Consider the following 6,926-nt stretch of genomic DNA (forward strand, 5'->3'; position numbering starts at 1 on the left):
ATATTGAATTAAATTTGAAATATTTTCCACTCCATCATCGCCATAAAAGATGCCCACGAATATATATAAAAGAAAAAGAAAGACAAACTTGGTACATATTTCTTCATTATTTGATGGGCATGACTTTTCTTTTCCCCTCATTGATCAACATTTATTCCACCGGTTCAATGAGAAATATTGCTGTATAAAGTTCCAATTTTTCATATACAACTAAAATTGATTATATAATAATATTAAATATTGTATTTTAAATGAATATATTTTCATGATACTTGTTAAATTATCTTATTATTGAGCATCTTAAAAATAAATATTGAATAATTATTTATATTTTAATATAATTAATACTTTTTAAATATTTAAATTTTTATTTTCTCAATCACTGCAATAAGAACAACCATTAAAATCCCCCCTCGAAATCGCTTTTCCTGATATTAATTAATTAATATACACAACGACGTTACTTATACGTATAGTTAGTATTTGTATATATATTTTTTATCACTAAAGATGTAGAAATTACATGACCTCGCAGTTAGTATGTGATAATGCTACATCATAAAACATATTAATTCTGAGCGTACTATCTTGAACACAAACGTTGAATTAGAACTTGGATAGGCATAACAAAGTCGATAAAAATATGGAATAAGAATTTCTATTTGTATGATTAATTTGTGATTTTTCTTTTTTCTGACATAAATTTGTGATTTTTCTTATCAAATAAAGGAGATAAGAAAAAAAAAATGGATAGATCAGGTACTATGTTAATTTGTTTTAATTAAAACTAATATTTAACCTGAATGCACATTATAAATATTATTTTTATGTAATTATAATAAATAAATATTTTCAAATTTATAAATTATATTACAATAAAAAATCATTATATATATATTTTAATTAAATAAATTATATTTATATTCATAATAAATAATTTACTAGTATTTCAACCCCTGCAATGTACAAGTTAGATGTTTATTTTATGCAATTAAAACTTATAATAAATAATATTTTAAATATATAAGTTATATTATAATTAAAATTCAAAATAAATAAATATTTTAAACATATAAATTATATTTTAGATTTATGATATTCAATTTATTTTGTGATACATAATTATTTTAACTATTGATAATTTATTTTTAAAAATATAATTTTAAAGATATAAGATCTTAAAGAAGAATTCCTAAAAAATTTCTTATTGATTAATGACTCATAAAAATGACCTCATTCAATATAGTTATTTTAATATATTCAAAGAGAGTATTATGATATAAGCTAGTTATTCATTTCAGAATTATTTTTGTTCTTGAGGCGTTGGGTTTCATGCCTAAGCATTTGTGGACTTTTTCCATTTTGTGGCAGCATGCGGTGACGGCGTCGACGACCACTTTTCAACTACAGCACACAACGTACGGCCAACAGTTGCTAGAGAAATTAGTGGAACAGGGTTGTGGAATCCGGTGTGTGCTTGCCTATAGTAACCATTTAATCTAACACCTAACAATCCTTACCTAAAATGGTCCTTAATGGAAATGCCAAAGTTTCATGTCATGAATCAATTCATCAAGGTTAAGAAATGTTAGTGATACATTAATATTCTATTCTGATGATATACTTTCTTCAACTCATACAAATTTTTTTATTATTGATTGAAATTTACTGAAAATAATAAAATTTTATAGGATTCCACAGCATATTTAATAATTTTAATGAAAGAATATGTAAAAAAAGTGTACTTCCAATACTCCTCAGTCATCATTGCTTGACAGTATATTCAATTAAGCAATGAGGCATTGAAATAGGAATAATTTGTCAATATTTTTTCTTCTTCCTTAATGACAAATTGACAAGTATCCCTATCTTATAATTGTGTATTTATTTTATTTTAGATAATGAATTAGACAAACAATTTAATTTCAATATATGGCTAGTGTTTAGGTTATTAACTAATGAAATAATATCTCAAATTTTGATTATTTAAGTTGATTATGAAATTAATCTTTAGTACGAGACTTGCTAATTTTTGGTAATACTTGAACACATGACGTTATTACCAAAACTAAATTAAATTGAGAGAATCAACACATCAAAAAGTGTATAGATAACATTAAATAAATAAAAAGGTAAATATGAAGGCGTAAGCAAATTTGAAAGAGTAGACATAAGAAAATTATTTAAAAATAAAAAATAATTATCTAAACGGAGGAGGGATTAAAACGAATAAATTCTTTGTGTTGAGCCTACCTGATTCCACACATCCAGAAGGGTTGATTGGTACGTAATTAAGGATTAAGGAATAAAATATACCGCTAAGATACAGTGTATGATTATCAGTTTGCGGTACTGAAAATTTGTAAAGAATAAGAACAAAGCTACGTACATATATTAGGTTAAATTTTGCATATGTATACGCATGCTTCAAATTGTTTTTCAGGTAATCAGCCGAAAAGAAAAATTGAGTACGTGCCATATCTCTCGTCTAGCTCAGAAAAGAAAAAAAAAATCATGTTGGTCCTACTAACATATTCTATATATCAAATTCTGTATATACAATTCTTTATTTATTTTTTTGTATATTTAAAGTTTGGCAAACAAAAACAACTTCTAGAACCAATAATGGTGGAAACCTTACATAGATCGCATCTCTTAATCATATGATTTAAAATTCAAATTCTAAATTTAAATATGAAATAAATTATATTAAAAAATATTTATTTTATATTAATTCCTTTCAACATAGACCACTTCACACTAATAGTATGTCATAAAAAAACAATTTCTAGCCAAGAGAATTGATTGACATGGTAAGCAAAATGGGTCACTACTACTACTTTATTATAAGTCTTTTGATGACAACAATTAGTATAAAGTAATTAAGGAAACCGTTATAAGTGCGGAGACAACGCACGTAACTAACCATGATAAGTATATATTTAATTTTGATGATTAAAGCTTCCACTGATATTTGGCATATGCTCGTAACGACAAATGAGCATTTACTAGTTATGGATTCATAGTGTCTCCGAGGTGTTTGATTTGGTTATTTTTTATTTTTATTTTTTAACTAAAAATAGAAAATGGTGATGAAAATATGTTTAGTTGGATTTGAGAATATTTTCAGTGAAAATAAAAACAAGTAACAACCAGAACATGAAAACAATAAATTTTTGTTTTCAGTACTTCCAGGCTGGCCACGGCGCTTCTCTAGCCGCTCAAATCGGTGTGGAATAAAATTACGGTGATAATAAATGTAATTTTAAACAAATCTAAAAATACAAAAAGACAAAAAATCAATATATCAAATTATTTTTATTTTATGAAAACAGAAAACAAGAAGTCAAACCAAACATGTTTTCAAAATTTTAATCTTTTGAAAATGAAAACAGTTTTCAGAATGAAAATAAAAAATAAAAATGAAAATGCAAATCAAACAAATCCTAATGTGTTTGATTTGCATTTTCATTTTTTGTTTTCATTTTCTGAAAATTATTTTCATTTTCAAAAGATTTGAATTTTGAAAATATGTTTGGTTTGATTTCTTGTTTTCTGTTTTCATGAAATAAAAATATTAAAAATTTATTATATATTGACTTATTGTTTTTTTGTATTTTTAAATTTGCTTAAATCTGCATTGATTGTCACCACAATTTCATTTTAACCAAAATGAGGTTTCTGTTCTCAACTGAAAACGAAAATTTTTTGTTTTCATTTTCTAGTTGTTTCCTGTTTTCATTTTCACTGAAAATGTTTTCAGAAATCAAATCAAACACATTTTGATCACCATTTTCTGTTTTCAATGAAAATGAAAACAGAAAACAACCAAACCAAACACTCTTATTTCATTTTTTGTAAATCCTCCATGCTTTTGGATCGAGCACTAGCTTGCTTAGGTAACCGAGCACTTCGAATATATTCCCAAAATTTAAGGCAAACTTCACTTAAAGAGACCCAAGTAGCATTGCTGGATTTGGGACGCATTAAATGTTCTCCTTGAGGTGTCAACGTACGCATAAAGGGATACAAAGCAATTGTAAAAGCAAACCAGCATATTCACCAAAAAATAAGAAAAGAAAAAGGAAAGCAACATAAACAACTACTTGTCCAGTATCCAGTTTTGGTAAGGGTCTCGTGGACAAATTGCAAGGTGTTTTTTTTTTCTTTAATGGAAAAAAAAGCAGAAGAGTGGAGTTGTGATAAAGAGAGACTACTTTTTTTTTTAACCACCCTTTAATCATGAAATTAATCTTATAACTCAAAGAGATACTACTTTGTAATCAATACTAAACCAAATCATCCAAATAAAGATTTGCTAATTATTTTATCTCGATCTTTTACTTGAATTTACTTTAATTTGACATGTATTACTCTTTTAAAAAAATTGAGGCTATAACCAACAAGATTCAACACAATAAGTAAATGATTAAATTTCGTAAATATTTTGACAAAAAATTGATTTCCTGATCATGGTATAAAAAAATTAGTGAGAGAGACAAATCTCACTTTGAATGCAAGCTATATGATTGACATTATTATAATTAGAGATGTCAAATTTTCAAACTCAACTTGTCTTTAACTCAAACCATTTTTTTTTTATCTTTATATGTATATTTTATTTTCTTCATCATTAATTTATTTTAATATATTCTTTTTTATCTATATTTCTAAATTAAATTTCCAGATTTTATTTAATTTTTTTTATCAAATAGTTAAAAATAATTTTTTATCATAATATAAAATATTTATCGTAAATGTAAAATAATACTTATATGTTCAAAATTATTCATTTATTAAGTATTTCAATTATAATATAATTTATATATTTAAATATCTATTTATTATAATTTTCAATTACATAAAATAATTTTTTATTCTGTGTACTACTACATATGTTAAAATACTAGTTTTTATGTTTTTCTTATTAAAAAATATTTGATATATTGATAATTAACTGAGATTAGTTTGGTTGGGAAAAAAGAGATCAATAATCAAACCAAATAAATTAAATAGGATTCATCAAGTCATTTAAAAAAAATATTTTTATTCAACCAAAATCAGTCTTACAAAATTCAAGTTGTTTGATTTGAGTTTGATTATCACGTCACATAAAAGATAAAGGGATTGTGATTGACACTACATTGAATTGCTAATGACATTACCCACTTGGAGCATATTTGCCTTATTGCAAAATTGTCCCATAAAAAAAGACACAGCACACTAAATTCTTAGTTTTAAATAAATTTTATGTAAAACAAAATACGTTGAGCTATTGACCACAAATGAAATTATATTAAAATTAAGGTTTAATCATTTATGGAATACCTATGTTTGACCATTAATAAAAATAATTATTAACTAAATTTTATTTATCTTACTATTTAACTCTGAATTAATTAGAATTATTTTTTCTTGATAAACCGGAACCTCAAGACAAAAAAAGATGCATGTTTGTCATTGGATGTTATTTCTAGATTTTCTTGTAATTGTAAATAGTAGTTCATTCATAATCATTATGGAAAATTAACAATTGAAATTAGGAAAAATTATATCGGGCTAATTTGTTTAAACTTAAAATAAGTGATTTTTAAAATATTTACTTTTTAAAAAGTGATATTTTAGAAGAAAAAATGAATTTCTTTTTTTTATAGAAAACATAAAACTGTTTTCTTTAAATAAAATTAGACAAACACATAAAAAAGCAAACACAAACTGTTTGTTATATTAAAACAGTATTTTTTAAAAGAAAAAAAGCTTAAACAAATGGGCCATTATAGTAAACTTTATAATTAGTTTCAATTTTAATCGTTAATTTTTTAATCGATAATGATAAGTGTAATTTATTATCTTGCAATCTTCTCAAAACTAGAGGAGTCATATATAAGATGTAACTAAACTCAGATTCTACAGAGTTGTACTGTGGGTCATGCTATATATATACAGAAATAAAATTAGTGAATTTATTATCTTGCATTCTTCTCAACTCAGATTCTACAGAGTTGTAATTTTTTAATCGTTAATTTTTTAATCGATAATCATAAGTGTAATTTATTATCTTGCATTCTTCTCAAAAAATTATTTGTATATCTTTCTCAAGGTCTAGACGTTTAAAATGCATTCATTAATCAATTTTCATGAGAAATAAGTACCTTTTAATATGTTGTTGCCTCTGCACAAATAAAAGTTTATAATTAGCTAAGCATGCACATCACAAATTGTCACCGCACTTATTGTTCATCAAAGAAGTGACAATTAGTGAAGCACTTCATCAAAATGAAACATTTTGACTATCTCCCTTCATTCTTGAATTCATGAATTGAATCACAAAATTTTCAATGACTAACGATTTTCTCTTCACACCCCTCACACTCAAGATTTTATCTTTCTTCTTGATCACCGTCACCTTCTTCTACTTCTACTTCGGCAACCAGCAACAACTCCTATTCTTCACTCAACGATCCAACCCGAACTCGAAACTAAAACCCAACATGTGAGTATGTTTGCTACTGAGGGTTTTAGTTTAAACTGAAATGTGGATATGTTTGTTGCTAACCGAGATGTTTGGTAATTGAGATTAAAAAGTTCATTTTTTTAAAAATATTTTAATTATATATGGACTAAATTGAAATATATAATAAAATTATCATTAAAAATTAAAATAATGAGATAATAATGTAGTTTAATTATTATTGGGTAAAAAACCAACGGTGTCAATAATCTCATTAAGCATTTGATCAGTTGAGAAAATTAAGCCAAATGATGCAGGAAGGATTTCTCACCAGAGTAACGGCAGCGGCAGTCTTTCTCATTTTGTTTGCAAGAGTCCATGTGATCAATAACACCATACCACCAATATGCAACCCATAAATTCATTATTTTATTTTATTTTTGTTAGCCCCAAACTTCATCATTTAAACTTTCAA

Source organism: Glycine max, chromosome 19 (genome assembly GCF_000004515.6).
Source record: "Glycine max cultivar Williams 82 chromosome 19, Glycine_max_v4.0, whole genome shotgun sequence".
NCBI classification, from domain to species: Eukaryota; Viridiplantae; Streptophyta; class Magnoliopsida; order Fabales; family Fabaceae; genus Glycine; species Glycine max.